The following is a 17,351-nucleotide window of genomic DNA, read 5'->3' as shown; positions in this document are numbered from 1 at the left end:
TGGCGGGCTGTGAAAATGAGTGGGGCTCTGAGATAAAGTCTGCAGCTTCTGGAAGGTTCCTGTTCAGAAACTTGAGCCTCTGAGGCTGGGTCCACTCCTGGAAGATGCCATCCTGGGCTTAATCGGACCCAAACGCTTTGCTCAGTAGTGACAGCAAGAGAGTCCACAATCCAGCATGGAGGTGGGGGTGCTGGGAAGCCTGACCCCAATCTGGCCCCTCTCCTTAGCTGCCTTGTGCTCCAACCAGGTGACTCCAGGCTGCATGTCCCTGCCCGCCCTTCATGGCCCTCGTGGGCAGTGCTTTGGCATTGCCTTACAGCATTGTTCTCCAGGGAGGGCAGCAGAGCTTCCGGCCTGAGTCCAAGCTCTGAATTAATCAGCCTTTTTGTGAGAGGGGGTTCCTGAGCCAGGTGGAGAATTTGGGGTAAGGTTCCTTGGCCCCAGGGAAGTCTGATCTGCCTCTGTTAGGCCCCTTTGCCATTATAGAGGCAATGCCAAGGCCCCCAGCCTGGGGGCAGGTCTGAGGACAGAGAGGAGAGTGCTGGGGTCTTCTTCTTCTTCTTCTTCTTCTTCTTCTTCTTCTTCTTCTTCTTCTTCTTCTTCTTCTTCTTCTTCTTCTTCTTCTTCTTCCTCCTCCTCCTCCTCCTCCTCCTCCTCTTCCTCTTCCTCTTCCTCCTCCTTCTCTCTCTCTCTTTTTTTTTTTGGTGGAAGCAGGTGGGGTGGGGGGGTTGGGGGGTTGTTGACAGTTTTCAGGGATTTCTCCTGACTCTGCACTCAGAAAACATTCCTGGTAGTACTTGGGAGACCATATGGGGTGCTGGGGATCAAACTCGGGTTGGCAGCATGCAAAGTAAGCATCTTACCCTCTGTACTAGCAGTCTAGCCTCCACCTCCTTTTTACTTCTATTTCTCCTTCTTCTTTTCCTCCTCCTCCTCCTGCCCCTCCTCCTCCTCCTCCTCCTCCTCCTCCTCCTTCTCCTTCACCTTCTCTTCCTCCTCTTCCTCTGTTTTTCCTCAGGGTGGGGATCGGCATACAGTGACCTATTTCTGCCTCAGTTTCCCCATCACAGGGTCTCAGGTGCTCTGCTTCTCTCCCTAGTCCACCAGACCCTTTGTCTTCTTCCCCTATTTATGGCTAGCGTCTTGGAATATCCGCCACTTCAGTCCTGCCTCTCACATCTCCCACACACTTCTGACCTCATCTGTCTTATCCTTGGGCCTGGGGTTTACCCCCACTCACCCTCTTCCTGGGGCTCCCCCAATCTGCCTCCCTCCTGTCCCTGTTTCCCCACACCTGCCTCTTTTCCTCCCTTTTTTTTTCCCCTCCAGGTGGCTTCGTGCCAGCCCAGTACCAGCCCCCACTCCGTTGCCATGGGAACCACAGAGTTGCTTAGGAAGCTGCCACAGATCTAATCAGGGCCTTGAGGTTTCAAGGAACAGTTCACTTTCGGGAGGAGAGGCTGGTGTTGACAGCCCATTAGGCTGAAGCTGGGGCACTGGAGAGAGGAGAGTCACAGAAATGTCAGCCCAGGCAGGGCCAGGCCTCAGGGGCACCTGAGGCAGAAGGCCCACCTCCACTTGTCTGCTGCCTCACTGACACTCTCAGACCTCCTGGAATGTTCCTGATGCCCCATGGAACTCCCCTTCCCCCGCCCCCATCAATCATTCATTCACTCACTCCCCCTTCCCTTTGTCATATATGAAGGCCCATAGCCCAGGGACAGAGACAGGATCATACCCAGGAACTGTTCCCATGGGCCCAGGAAGAAGGGGCTTTGGGGAGAGAGAAAAGTCTGGAGGACGTGACCCCCAGGGGATCCCGGGGTGTACCAGCCGGCCAGGGTGAAGGATGTGCCTTGTCTGCATCCAGCGTCACCCTTGGCTTCAGAATGTGCTTCCCAGGCACTTCTGTCCCAAGAGGAGTGAAGCCTGAGGGATCACTCCAGGCCTTTGAGAGCAGACCCCATGTAGCTGTGCCCAGGAACAGGGCTGAAGAAGTCCCGTTTCTGGAAAAACACCCATGTTCCCCCAGGGAGCTGAATCTGTCTTTGGGGAGGGCAGGATGAGGCATGTAATGTTTCAACTGCTAGGTGCCCCCTGTCCTTCCACTTTCCTGTGTAGCCCACAGGATGGCATTAGCTTTAGGCCAGAAGGGCCTGCCCATTCGGAGGGCCCTTAGATGCTCCCCTGGGGCGCTGGCTTCTCTGCTCCAGCAGGAGACTGTGTTTGCACCTGATTTACATACATTTGCATGGGGCAGAGCTCAGCTCAGCTGGGGAAACATATTTTTCTCACCAGGATGCCTGCAGCCTGGATTGGAGCCCAGGGGCACAGAGAGGAGGGGCATGAAATTCATTCCTCCTATGACTGGACACTAATAGGACACCTGCCTTCAACCCATCTGGGGCTTACAGAAGACCAGAAAGTGGCCATTCATTTGCTTATTTGATTCTGTTCATTCGCTCTCAATGGAACGACCATCTCCGAATGTAACAGCTATGTGTACCTAGGTCGAGAAGTCAACATGACAAATGACCTGGCACCCGAGCTGCGCAGGAGGAAGAGAGCGGCTTGGAACGCCTTCAAGAACGTCGAAGAAATAGCTAAGAGGACGAAGAACCTCTGGCTCCGGGCACATCTCTTTGATTCCACTGTTCTTCCTGCATTAACATATGTCTCAGAGACCTGGGCCCTACGTAAACAGGATGAGAATGCTATTCAGGTCTCCCAAAGAGGAATTGAAAGAGCTATGCTTGGAGCATCACGTTTCACTCAAATGAGAGAAAGAATCCGGAGTTTCGACATCCGTCGATGATCAAGAATCAGGGACACTGTCTCGTTTGCCAAGGTGTCAAAAATCAGATGGGCTGGTCATGTAATGAGATTTAAAGACGACCGCTGGACTAGAGCTGTTACCGACTGGATCCCACGGGATGTCAAAAGAACGCGTGGCCGCCCACCTACCAGATGGTCAGACTTCTTCATCAAGATCATGAACGATCGGTTTGAGGCTCTTCATGTTCCCAGAGCGAACAGATGCCATTGGGCTACACTGGCACGCGACAGGGACGAATGGAGATGTTACTGGCACCCGCTCGAGCAAATGCACGACTAACGGGAAGTTAAGTGATTAAGTGATTAAATGATTCTGTTCAGAGTGTGTTTAGAATGCATCCTGTCTTCTGTTCTGGAAGGAGCAAAAGCAGCCATGTTCTCACCCTCAGGGAGTTTCAGGGAGACTAGTTTTAATCAAATGATCATACAAGTCAATAATTAATGGTGGGACATGCTACAGAGACCAAGAGTGACAGATTGCTATCTGGGTACTATGAATCTGGGTCTGAAAAGTCACAGAAGGCTTCCTAAAGAAAGTGTTCTTCAACTTTGGTATATCTACACAATGGCATACTATGCAGCTGTCAGGAGAGATGAAGTCATGAACTTTGCTTATAAATGGATAGACATGGAGAGTATCGCTCGCCGGGACCCCTTGGAGAGGGGCGGGTTGAGCTTTCCTCCCCGCCCCGTACAGGGCTCTGGCAGCCAAAGACCTCCAGGACCAGCCACCACCATGCTGAGACCACTCTCCACACACATGAAGGTACTGGCAGAGGGACAAAGCCACGCGGGTTCCGGGGCCGAGATCTCTAAGCCTACTCGGATTTGGGCCGAGCATCCTCCACCCAGATCCTCCAAATTCCAGTAGGCGGGGGTCACACCCACCAACTGGCCCCCTGGTGCCGTGTAATCCCATCAGCAGCCAAGACTCAGAGACTATAAAAACGAGCTCCCGGAACCGTGCGGCCGCATTCGTGGCCACGCAACATCTTATTATGACATCTTATTATCTCATTCCTACTTTGGACAAACTGGCAGGTTACCGAATGTAACCTGCCCACAGGGCAGAGTCTGGCAAACCCCCTTGGCATACTCAATATGCCAAATACCAGTAACAATGATGGGTCTCATTCTCCTAAAGAGCCTTGAATATAATCTCAGGGCAAGGATGAAGGAGACGTTACTGGGGCCTGCTCGAGGCAATCGACAAATAACAGGATGATTTGTGATTTGTGATTTTGTGATGGAGAGTATCATGCTAAGTGAAATGAGTCAGAAAGAGAGGGACAGACATAGAACTCAACGTAACATGAGGCTGACACCTAAGGATAGTAGATACATGGGACAGATAGATTGTTCCATAGCTGGAAGCCTGCTTCATGAGCAAAGGGGAGAAGGCAGCTGGAATAGAGAAGGGATAACTAAGAAAAAGATGGCTGGAGGAATCGGTCGGGATGGGAGATGTGTGCAGAAAGTGGATAAAGGACCAAACATGATAACCTCTCAGGGTCTGTATTGCAAGCCATAATGCCCAAAAGTAGAGAGAGATTATGGGAAATCATGTCTGCCAGGGAGGCAGGGGAAGGGTGGGAAAGCAGGGGGAGTATATAGGGGATATTGGTGGTGGGGAATGTGCACTGGTGGAGGGATGGGTGTTGGATCATTATGTGATTGTAACCCAAACATGAAAGCCTGTAACTCTCTCATGGTGATTCAATAAAATTTAAAAAAAAAAAGAAAGTGTTCTTCAGCTGAGATGCTAAGAATGAACTGTCATTTAGGAAAAGAGGGACTATAATGGTCTTCTGGGTAGAATAAAAAGCACGTGCAAAGGCCCTGGGGTGGGGCAATGTGTTGACAATGACCTGTGAATTATTGAACAACTTTTGAGTGGTCAACTGATGTTACTGTGGACTTGGAGAAGGCCAACTTTGTAGGTAAAGAGAAACTGTATTGAGTTTTCATTGTCTTTGAGGCATCGTTGAAGCAGCTGGGTAGAAAAGTCTGGAATTCAGGGAGGCAGTAGATGAGGGTATTGAGTTCTCTGACCCCTTAATATTAGGCTCAAGGAAGCAGACTCATCAAGACCACGTTTCTTCCAAGAACAACCAGCCTCATCTGTCCTTAGATTAGTATTTTGGGTTTATTTCTAATTTAAAGGTAGGTACAATATCAAGAAATATGATAAACACCTTCTCATCTTCTCATCTTTGTGTGATTTGAACTTCCGTTCTCCCTGTATGGTATCTAAACTTTTGAACCCCCGTCAGCACCCACAAAGATTTCAAGACTCATTGCAGGGATGGTGTGTTTATTGGAAGACAGTGTGGTTTAGAGGCAAAAATTTAGAGTTTCTGGGATCACTTGACCTGTTTGGATGCGGGGCAGAAATATCTGAAATCAGGACAGACTCAGACATCCGGGCTGTGTGGTTCCATGTCTCCTACATGGAGCTGCCAGAGGGGCAGGGGGAAAGGAATAGGTGGGAATCTATTATTTAGGAACATCTATTCCATGCCAGGATGGAGGCCAGTCTTTCTGTTTTCTTTTCTTTTACTAGTATCATGCTGTTTAAATCTCACAAAAATGAAGTTGGTGTTAATTGGTCCATTTGACAGAAGAAGAAATGAAGGCTTGTATGTGCTCAAAGTTGCCCAGGAGCGTGAAATTCTAACCCAGCACTGCTCTTTCTTCTACAGTAGTCTTATCTGGAGCTGAAGGCTTGGGCTTTGTTTCTCTCTTTGGGGGGAGTCTGCCAAGCAGTGCTCAGGAGGCCCAGGGCTCTTCCTGGTTATTCTTGGCCCACCTGGTCAGTGGTTGGATGGGAGAACCTGAGGAGGTGGTGTTGCTGGGCCCCTTCAGTGCTCAGGGAGCTCCAGGGCCATACTGGGCAGTGCTCAGGGGAACCAAGCAATGGTGGGGATTAAACCAGGATTAATCCTAAACTAGGATTGGGGGTGATATTTGTCATCTGTCTTGCCCAAGATTAGGAGTGCCTTAAAGACACAGCATTTTTTTCCTTTTCTTGTCCTTTCTTTTTTGGGGAGGGATAGGGAGGCATACCAATCAGTGCTTAGGATTTACTCCTGGATTTGTGCTCAGGGACCACTCTAGTAGGGTTTGGGGGACCATGAGTATTACTGATCAAACCTGGGTTGGCTGAGTGCAAGGCAAGCATCTTCCCCACTGTACTATTTCTTTAGTCCTTCTTTTCTTTTTGGAATCAAACAAGTTTATTTGGGAAGTGAGTGTGTGTGTGTGTGTGTGTGTGCGCGCGCGCGTGTGTGCGCGTGTGTATGTGTGTAAGAGAGAGAGAGAGAGGGAGAGAGAAACATATATATATATATATATATATATATAGAGAGAGAGAGAGAGAGAGAGAGAGAGGTGCTCACAGGCTTATCCAGAGTGGAAAGAGCAAAGTTTACACCCCGAGCAGTAATAAGTGGGATATTGCCCCCAAATGGGGAAATGTGCCCTAAAGTAGAAAAGCCCATACCTCAGCCTGGGAGGAGGTGAGAAAATGCAGCAACATTTATTTTTTTATTTTTTATTCCTAGTCCCTGCCAGAGGTTTGACACATATGAAGTGTCCTGCGAAGTGTTGTTGAATGAGCGGACAGCTGCTAGTCTTTTGATTTTATGATTTTGTTCAATATGGTTTTCGAAGCTAACAGCTGGGTTTTGAGTGAGCTGCATCCTTTAAAGAGCCCAGTCTGGATGCTACTGAGAGTATCTTGCCCGCACGGCAGAGCCTGGCAAGTTACCCGTGATGTATTTGATATGCCAAACACAGTAACAACAAAGTCTCCAATGGAGACGTTACTGGGCCCACTCGAACAAATCGATGAACAACGGGAGGACAGTGACAGTGACAGTGACAGTCTGGATGCAGCCGCTGCACAGAGGCCTGTGGCTTACCCCCTCCCTCAGGCAACTCCTTCCCCAAGTACTGATTCTAGCCTCCCATCCACACAGGCATCACTGTCCTCTGGGTGTAATGAATCCATATTTCTTACTGCCCACGTGATTCACCTTCCCCGCTGAGCAACCATATTAAGTGGCTGTTCAGTAGCTCAAGTGTGCAAATATTCCTTTCAAAATTATTGCATTCACCTTTTGTTGATAGAACATGCCACACGAGACTCCGAACCTCTTACTGAGCGTGGGGGTGTGCTCTCTGCTTCCACCTCAACGGCAGCATGAATGTCAAAGGCCTCCTTGGAAATCAAAGTGCCCACTTTGGCTGGGGCCAGTGAGGCAGCTGCTTCTGAGCTAGACTGGGTGGACCCGGGAGGGCTGTCATCACCATCACAATACCAATGTCTCCATAGCTGACGCCATCACCTCCACCATCAGCACCTCTACCACCATCACTCCCACCACCAGCTTCACTGCTCGGTCCACCATTACTGGCCTCATGATATCCAATGTCACCACCGCAACTACTGCTGCTTCCCATCCACCCCCACCCCCGCCACTATCACCGCCCCTATCACCACCATCACTATTTCCACCATTGCGACCACTTCCACCATCTTCACCTCCATCACCATCACCACTTCACTGCCCTCTCTACAGTCCAAATTTGCCACCACAGTCATTGCTGCCTTTCACAGAGCCCCAAACATCATCATCACCACCACATCATGTACCACCATCGTGCATCATATGACTGCCACAACTAATAAGACTATCACGAGCATCCAGTTGTTCGTCGATTTCCTCGAGCAGGCACCAGTAATGTCTCCTTCTTCCTAGCCCTGAGATTTTAAAAAATCCATTTCAATGCTCTTTCAGGATTAGGAGAATGAGACTCATCATTGTTACTGGTATTTGGCATATTGAGTATGACACGGGAAGTTTGCCAGACTCAGCAGTGTGGGCAGGATACTTTTGGTAGCCTGCCAGGTTCTATCAAGACTATCAATGATTGAGATTTATTGAGAGCTTTATCTGTGATGGACACAGAGCTAAACATCTGGTGTTACGTTTTATTCTCTTTCTGGAGAATGAAATGAAACTCAGAAAGATGGAGAAACTTGCCCATTACGACACATTCAGCGAGTTGGGAGGTCATTAAAAACGAAAGAAGCCAACTTACCCCACAGGCATTTAATAAGTGTTCATTAACGTGTAGGAGTACCAGGGACAAGAGAATGAGTGGGTTTCCTGACAACTGGAATCTGCAGAGCTCTCTGAGTGCGACCAAGACACACAGCATTCACACAATGCATCCTGAAGGACTATCTTTTTGCTTGCTTGTTTTGGGGTCATACCTGGCCAGATGCTCAGGGCTTACTCCTGGCTCTGCTCTCAGGGATCACTCCTGGCAGGACTCTGCAGACCATATGGAGTGCTAGGGATCAAAACCTGGGTTGACCGTGTGCAAGGCAAGTGTTCTACCTGCTGCATTATCACTTTGGACCCTCATGTTCTGTCTTAAGAGCATGTAGACATTCTGATGACTACTGGGAAGAGAAACTGTATATGGTTAAGGCAGCTTTCTAGGGATAACTCTTTCATCGCTTTTGATGAAAGTCACCCTAAGCTTTTGGCAGACTTGAGATTTTTTATAAATGTTGGAGTACTATATTTATTCAGCCAATGATTCTTGATCACTTGATCACTTGACATCCCGTTCCTCATTGATTTACTCTAGCGGGTGCCAGTAGGTGGGCAGCCATGCGTTCTTTTGATGTCCTGTGGAATCCAGTCGGTAACAGTTCTAGTCCAGTGGACGTCTCTAAATCGCATTATGTGTCCAGCCCATCTGATTTTTGACACCTTGGCATATAAGGCAGTGTCCCTGATCTTCGATCATTGACAGAGATCAGAACTCTGGATTCCTTCTCTCACTTGAGTGAAGCGTGATACTCCAAGAATAGCTCTTTCGATTCCTCTTCGGGAGACCTGAATAGCATTCTCATCCTGTTTTCATAGGGCCCAGGTCTCTGAGGTGTATGTTAATGCAGGAAGAACGGTGAAGCCAAAGAGATGTGCCCGGAGCTGGAGGTTCTTCGTCCTCTTAGCTATTTCTTCGATGCTCTTGAAGGCGTTCCATATTGCTCTCTTCCTCCAGCACAGCTCAGGTGCCAGGTCATTTGTCATGTTGAGTTTTCAACCCAGGTACACATAACTGCTGCATTTGGAGATGTTCATTCCATTGAGAGTGAATGGAACGTCAGGAACAAGACTATTTCTCATGAATATTATCTTGGTGAGATTCAGCTGCAGTCTGACCTTTCCACACTCATGGTCGAAGTTGGCCAGCATTCGTGCCATTTGGCTAATATTTGGTGTTATTAGAACAATGTCATCAGCAAAGCGGAGGTGGTGTAGTTGCCGATCATCTATCTTCACTCCCATTTCTTCTCATTCCAGTCATCAGATGACATTCTTGAGGGTGGCACTGAAGAGTTTTGGTGAAATGATATCACCCTGCCGAACCCCTCTTTTTACGTCGATGATCACTTCCTAGTAGAATGGTGAGATCCTGGTAGTGAATCTGTAATACAGCTCACAGAAGATTCTGATGTATTGGGTTTGAAGGCCCTGTTTGACTAGGGCTTTGATGACAACTTCAGTCTCAACAGAATCAAAGGCTTTCTTTAAATCAATGAACGTTAGACAGAGCGGCATCTTGAACTCCCAAGATTCCTCAATGAGCTTGGTTACTGTATGGATATGGTCGATCTTGCTGAATCTTTTTCGGAACCCGACTAGCTCACATGGCTGTCCTTCATCTAGTGATCTGCCAATCCTATTCAGGATGACTCAAGTCAACAACTTGTAGGCAATGGACAACAGATAGATCAGGAGATAATTGTCAATGTTGTGGTTGTCTCCAGTCTTGTACAGTAGAATGACCCTGTTGGTTTCCATTGGAACAGAACCTTGCATTCAGACAGGTAGCGTGTGAAGAGCCGAGCCAATGAGTACTGCTGGCAGATTATTCAGGTGTTTGGGTCTGACCTTGTGTGGTTCAGGTGCTGTTCACTTCTTTACTGATGAAATGGCATGTCGGATTTTGGAAGGGAGAAAGACATATCCATTCTGTGGAATTTGGTATGTGAGCAGGTGGACGTGCCTATAGAAGAGATCTGAGTAGAAGTCATGGATAATCTTCTCCTTTGCCCTTCTGGAAGATGTGATAGATCCATCAGGACATTGGAGGGCAGTCATCTTGGTCTTGTAGTTGGCGAAGGACAGGCGGGCGTTGCGAATACTTTTCCCACCTTCTGCCGCATTGGCCAGCACTGCTGTTCTTCTCTTTGAGGTCTTCCTTTATCACTTCTCTGCACTGCTTTGTGAGCTCGGATGTTAGCTTGTGGTTGCCTGAGGCTCGCGCCAAGCCACTTTGGTGAATGAGCTTGAGGGTTTCTGAAGACAGGCGTCTTTTTGTGGTTTTCTCTCTCTTGGCATTTCCTGCACAATCATGGAGATGCTGAACCAGTCGATAGTATTCCTCATCGATGTCGTCAATGATGACATCTTCCCATGTTGCTGCAATAGTGCCAAAGAGCTCCCAGTTGGTGGTCGTTCTGGAAGTTCTCTTCTTAAACTTTGCAGCCCTTTCTCCCCACTCCCTGAAGTAGAATTTTGCATGAAGGAGATGGTGATTTGATTCCATTTGGAATTTTGGGATAATAGTGACATTGGTCAGGCCAAAACGTTGATTGAATATGATGTGGTTAATTTTATTGTGTAACTGTCCACCGGGAGATTCCCATGTCCAGCATTTAGATTTGGCTTTCTGGATCTGTGAGTTACCATGGATGGTCTTGGTCGACATGATGAACTCAGATAGTCTCTCACCCTGTTCGTTCCATTCTAGGCCATGGATCCCAATGTGGAGTTCTTTGACTGATCTTCTCGGTCCTATCTTGGCATTTAAAATCACCAACAATGATCTTGTAGAAGGTGTGGTCTTCTTTATAGAACTTCTCCAGCTCCATGTAGAACTTCTCAATTTCTTCTTCATCATATTTGGATGTTGGTGCAAAGACAACGAAGATAGAAACTGCTGGCAGTGAGCCACATCTATTCAAGTGTAATCATTCGATTTGGGCTGTTAGGCATTTGAATGAATCAATGCTTCTGGCCAAGTTCGTGTTGACAAGGACACTGACACCACTGATGCCTCTATCGTCACATGTTCCGAGGAACAGTTTTTCTTCAGTGTCAAAAATGGCATAATGTGATCTATGCCTTCTCATCTCGGTCAGACCAATGATGTCTTACTTGATCTTCTTTGCTTGCACCATCAGGTCCTCGATGGATGCTTCCAATGCCAGCATACGTGCGTTGAAAGTACAGACAGTCATTTTAGTCCTTCTTCGTTTTGGCAGACTAGTTTGGCCCTGAGATTTTATCAGCCTTTCCTTGCTCATCCTTCTTAACGCTGCCATATTGGGGCCTTATTCAGGGTCACAGGAATGAGACCAAATGTTTTTACTGTTTTTGGCATATCAAATACGCCACGGGTAGCTTGCCAGGCTCTGCCGTGTGGACAGGATAATCTTGGTAGCTTGCCGGGCTCTCCGAGAGAGATGGAGGCTTTTAGGGAGGCCTATAATCACCCTTGCAGGTGTTCCCATGGTTCACACCATATTTGAACCTCATCAAATATGGTGAGGTAATAATAAAAAATGAGTATTAAGTGCTTTATGATAAATATATGCATATAACGATAGCACAGCGGTAGGGCGTTTGCCTTGCACGCAGCCAGCATGGCCGATTTGAGTTAATTCCTCCGCCCCTCTCGGAGAGCCCAGCAAGCTACCGAGAGTATCTTGCTGCACGGCAGAGCCTGGCAAGCTTCCTGTGACGTATTCGATATGCCAGACACAGTAACAACAAAATCTCCAATGGAGACATTACTGGGCCCGCTCGAGCAAATCGATGATCAACGGGAGGGCCTTTACTTTCCTTTTTTATTTTATATATTCAATCAGTTTAATCAATGGCTGGTGACATAGCCATTAATTAAACTGATTGTATTGGGCATGAACTCCATATTACTTTTTAACAATTATTTAAATTTTTTAATTGAATATCTGTGAGATTGACTATTACAAAGCTGTTCATAATTGGGTATCAGTCATACACTCCAGCACCCATCCCTCCACCAGTGCACATCTCCCATCACCAGTGTCCCCCATTTCCCTACTACCATTCCCGAACAACCCACCACCTCACTTCCAGCCTCTCTCTATGGGAGGCACTTTCATTCTTACTCTCTCTCTCTCCTTTTCCTTTTGTGCATTATGGTTTGCAATATAGGTGCTAAGAGGTCATGGTGTTTGTTCAGGGAATGCAGTATTTTTATTGGGACTGTAAGGCTGGAGTAGCTTTTCAAATGGGTGGCAGCCTTGGGGTGTGGATACGACTGCCAAGGCTTCCAGAAGTATCGGGAAGTGGGGGGAAGTAGCCCATCCCGACTTCGAGAAAGCTTGAAAATTTCAATCACAAAACCTGCATACCTGAATTTTTGGCAGATTATATCTTGGTGAGGTCTGTCCTGAGATGGTGAAGTTAGGCCTGGAATATGGTGGCAATTTTGGGTTGTGGAGCTGCCGGGCGCTCTGCTTGGGTGTGCCCCTTGCCAATCTGCCCCCTTCCTATTTTCTCTGGTCTGTTCAGCCATGCACAGGTCCAGGATTAATTGCAGCTTTTGATCTCTTTCAAGATTTATGGGTCTCTGAAATAAGGCCAATAGATGAACTTGCATAGCTGAGCCAGAAGTGGTTTGTGGGAGTGGCTCCCACATACCTGACTTTTGGCCATTTAATTCTCCCTCCCCCCCCACCCCAAGATGTTTTGTTTTTATGACTGCCAATAGTATGGCCAACTCAAGAGAAAACTCACTGTCTCTCTGACCCCATGCACTGATGCCCTGGTTGCTGTCTCCTGCTCTTCCAGGTTTACTGGGGCTGCCTTCTTGGTTCTCAGCAGCGGGAGCTTAACAGCCCTTTATGATGATGGAGAACCAAATACCACAGAAGAGAACCAAATCCCACTGAATGAAAAGAATTTATCGAGGGCTCAGAGTAACTTTCTTATTTTGTCAAGTTTCCTGAGAGTCTAGACACTCTGTGACAACTGAGTGGATTTGATCAAGAATGAAGAGGGAAATGCCCACCTCGGGAGGTCTTTCCTCAACTGCCTGATCACACTGGAAGTAGTGGGGTTGGGGAGGGGAAGGGAGCCTCCTTCTTTGGTTCTTTCCAAGGGAACTTCAGGACTTGCTGGTTGAATCTGGGAAAGGAGTCTGAAAATTCATGTTCCTCTACAGCCTTCTGGGAAAGGGGTGGGGGTGGAGGGCAGTTTTCCCTATTTCCTATTTTCCTATTTCCCCTGACTGCCCTTTCCCTGAGAGAAAGAAGGATCCAGAACAGGAGGCGTCATCTCCAGATTCTTCATCAGAAAAAATGAGCAAGCAGCACTTCAGTCCGAAGTGCACTTTACTCGTTCCTGGAGTGACTGATAGATAGCTCTGTTTTCTGAAGAGGCAGGACCAGAAAAGAGGGTGAAGCGAAAGGATTTTAGGACATATTATTTAAAGGGATTAAAAACGCTAAAGAAATTGGTTCTGAGTGATGAATGTGACTCTCTAGGCATTCTCTCAAGGCTAAAGTCTGTGCACTGCCTTTTGATAATTTCTGGCTCTGAGTCTGATGCTCCTTTGAAAGTGACTCATGCGGGGGTTGACCTCAAGGTGTAGGCGAGATGATGGACTGGGGGGGTAGTGGGGGTAGTTGCTTCCTTTATTTCTCATGCAACAGATCTCTCCTGGCCTCCCACGGTGCCTCAGGCATGGTGCTGGAATGGGCTTGGGAGGTGAGGATGAAGAAGCGCTTTTCATCCTCACGGGAAGACTGTAAGACACACAAGGCTTTCTCTGGGAAATAAATTATTTCACAAATGGGGAAATGGAGGCAGAGAAAGATGGAGCCAATTGGCCAATGGTGAACAGCTAGTGTGTGATGGAGCAGGGATTTGAACCCAAGACCTCTGACTTGGGAAAGCGGCCTCTTCGCCATTTTGTTCTTGTTGTTTCTGGAGGGTGAGGAGATTTGATAAGGCCGAGATGGGGGGGGGCACGCACTAGAGCTGGGTCCTAAGCAAATGAAGATGGCATTGCTTGGAAAGGAAGAATGGGGAGCACTCAGGAAGAAGATGGGGTGCAGAGCCCTGCAGGAGAGGGTAGGACTGATTTCACAGACCTGAGTGGGAGCTTCAGGGTTTGGGTCCAGATCCTGTATGAGCAAGACCCCGACAGCAGGCCCCGTTGTACCCACCTGTGCAGATCAGCTAGGAGCACACAGGCTGGTAAGGCCCCCAGAGCTGCTGGTACGTGAGGGGCTGATCTTCTTCCAGTCCTTGCCCTGCACAACATTTTTGGTTCCCACTGTCCTGCATGTCCCCAGAGACCTGATTAAGAACCAGCTAGCCCTTGACACTCCTTAGGTAACCCTTGGTTGACCTGGGGCTCTATTTCAGCCAGTTCCCAGGTGCTTTGCTGGCTGTTCTCAGGCACCCCTGGAAATCAAATTTTCAGGGTTTAGCACGTCAACGGCAGCCTGGAGGTGGAGTGCTGTGGGTATGGGGACACACTTGATCTCATAGCTTCCAACCTGTAGGGGGTGGGGCACTTCCTAGAGGGGCTGACTTGTCACTGCTCTGCAGCCCCCCTGTCCTTAGGGATACAGACATGTAATCCAGTACCAATCCACCCACTGGTCACCCACCACCACATCACTGAGTCCAAAGCTGGGACTGGATGCATCTCGCCCTGAGTTTCATATACTCACAATCACCAGGGAAGTCTGCTGGGGACCAGGAAGGAAGAGAGAGGTGGCGTGGAGTTGGGGGGAATGGGGAACAGAGAGAGACAGAGAGAAACAGACACATAGAGAGGCAGAGAGGCATAGAGAGATAAAGGGACACATAAAGAGACACACACACAGACACACACACACACACACATATATATAGAGAGAGAGACAGAGAGAGACAGAGAGAGACAAAGGCAGAGAGACAGAGAGAGACAGCTAGACAGAATAGAGATAGAGAGAGAAAGGCAGGGGCAAAGAGACACAGAGAGACAGAGAGACCTAAAGAGAGGCACAGAGAGAGAGACAGAAGAGACAGAGAGAGAGAGAGAGCAGAACCAACCAGTGCAGCGACCAACTCAGTGTAGGGGGAGAGGAGGAAGAGAGGAGGAACGGAAGAAGAAAGAGGAGAAGGGAGGATAGAGATTGAAGGTGGACATGGGAAGAGAGGGACAACAGAGATAGGAGAGTCTGGGAGGGTGAGGAGACCCCCTTGAGGCTGGGCAGTGTGTATGTGGGGGTCCTGCACTGGTGTCTCTGGGCATATGCCAGGAAGTCCCTGACTTACCCAGTCACTCTTGGAGGGGGACTGAGGAGACCCTGGGGGACGGAAGCACAGCTCATAGGCAAAGAGACCCATTCCTCGGGGCCCCCTCCCCTGCAGCTTCTGGACTCCCACTCACCCATCAGGGGGCCTGGCTCCCCATAAGGATGCTCCTGGACACAGCCCTTCACCGGACAGGATGGAAGCCAGCAGCAGGCAGAGCTGGAAGTGGCAGGGAGAGATGAGGCCAGCACTCCGCCCTCCGCTCCGCGTTTCCTTTAGAAGTCAGACCCCAGTGCAGCGGCCTCACTGTCTCAGCCTCAGGAGGAGACACTGGCACATCAGCAGATGTACTGGTGGTCATGGAGTTAGAGGGACCCCCATTCCCCGCCACCACCACCACTAGTAAATGGAGCTTCCCCAGCTACACTGGGAAGGTCTGGGGCAGGCAAACTGTTTTTATAACTACTGGCATTAAACTCCTCCTTTGTTGTTGTTTTGGGCCATACCCATAGATTACTGGGTATGGCCACACACTCAGGGATCACTCCTGACAGGCTTAGGGAGCCATATGGGATACTGCGGGTTGAACCCAGGTCTGCCACGTGCAAGACAGATGCCCTATCTACTGTTCTATTGCTTCCAACCTGAACTCACTTTTAAAAGTGGATGCCACACCCTGGGGAGCAAGGGGCTCCAGGGCCACTGGGGGACTCTCAGCACTGTGGACTGATGGTTCATTGCTTGTGCTGTACATCCACTGCCCAAGGGCCCGTGATGCTGGGGGCCACCAGGGTGACACCAAGCTAGTCGTACCAGGGGTAGAACTCAGAGCCTTATACACACCAAGCTTGTGCTCCACCCATTTGAGTTATATCCTTGTTCTTGACCCCCCTTGAAATGTCAAATTATTTTTACTCATCTTCTGAAAGCCCATCCTGGCTTGGCTGTGATCAGAGCTCCTGCCTCCGTCCCTGTCACTATCCTGCCACGTCCTGTCATACCGGTCAAGGCCCTAGTCTTGGCAGGGTCTCCGCACATGTAGCTCTCTGAAGAACCTGCCTCTGCCCTTTGTTGGCTGCTTTCCGGTGCATTCACACCTCACACAGGTCTTCCCCATCACCGTCTCAGGAAGCTCCTCAAATTTTCTTTGCTGTCACTTCCCTCTACGCACCCCAATACACAAGCTCTATGAAAGTGGGGACTTCCTCCTTTCCAGGCACCAGGGTGCACCCCACGTCATGCCCAGCTCAGGGTGCCATGAGCAGATCAACAGTGCACAGGATGAGTGAATGAGTGAATGAGTGGTTGGTGCTTCATGTTCCTCTTCCATTGGTTCCGAGGGAGCTGTTACAGTCCACATCCTGCTCAGGAGGAACTGGAGGTGCCCGCAGAGAGCTGGACCCAGGCTGTGCCCCAAAGCCCTTTGTCTTTCTAGTCTCCCGGGCTGCCCCACCCTTGGCTGAGTCGAGTGGAACCCACTAGCAAGGAACAAGTGTGGGGTTACTTTTTGCATCTGAGGGTCAGAGGGGTCCCTCCCACTTGGTTGACTCAAGGATTCCTGCTGGGGGCTCAGCACTGCCACCTACAGGCCTTATGGGGTGATGCCCCACCTGCCCACTGGTTTCCACCCACTGACTGATGGGAGGCCCAGGGCTGTGTTGGGTATAAGGTGTAAGTATGGTGGATCTTGGAGGTGACAAGAGCAGGTGCTCTGTCTGAGCATTGGGGCATGGGAGAGTGCTGCCTCTCAGAGCCACCCGGCCTCACTTCCCTGGCAGTTTATGTGATGGGGACTGCGGAAGGGCAAGGCTTGACTTCTCTCACGGGGGCACAGGAACCTGGGCAGAAGATGGGTGGGCAGCAAAGAAGTACCCAGCTCACAGGCTGCAGTGGGCAGCTTTATCCGTCTGCTGTTGGGGCTGGGGCATGGTCTGTGTCTCTGACGAGCCCCCAAACTGAGTTTTATTATTGTTGAGAGGTGAGATCATGGATTTTTGTTTGTTTGTTTGCTCTTTGGGTCACACCCAAGTGATGCTCAGGAGTTACTCCTGGCTCTGCACTCAGGAATTACTCCTGGCGGTGCTCAGTGGACCATATGGGATGCTGGGAATCGAACCCGGGTCAGCCGTG

The sequence above is a fragment of the Sorex fumeus genome, unplaced genomic scaffold (assembly GCF_029834395.1).
Source record: "Sorex fumeus unplaced genomic scaffold, SorFum_2.1 ptg000047l, whole genome shotgun sequence".
Lineage (NCBI taxonomy): Eukaryota > Metazoa > Chordata > Mammalia > Eulipotyphla > Soricidae > Sorex > Sorex fumeus.
This window is presented reverse-complemented; position numbering follows the sequence as displayed.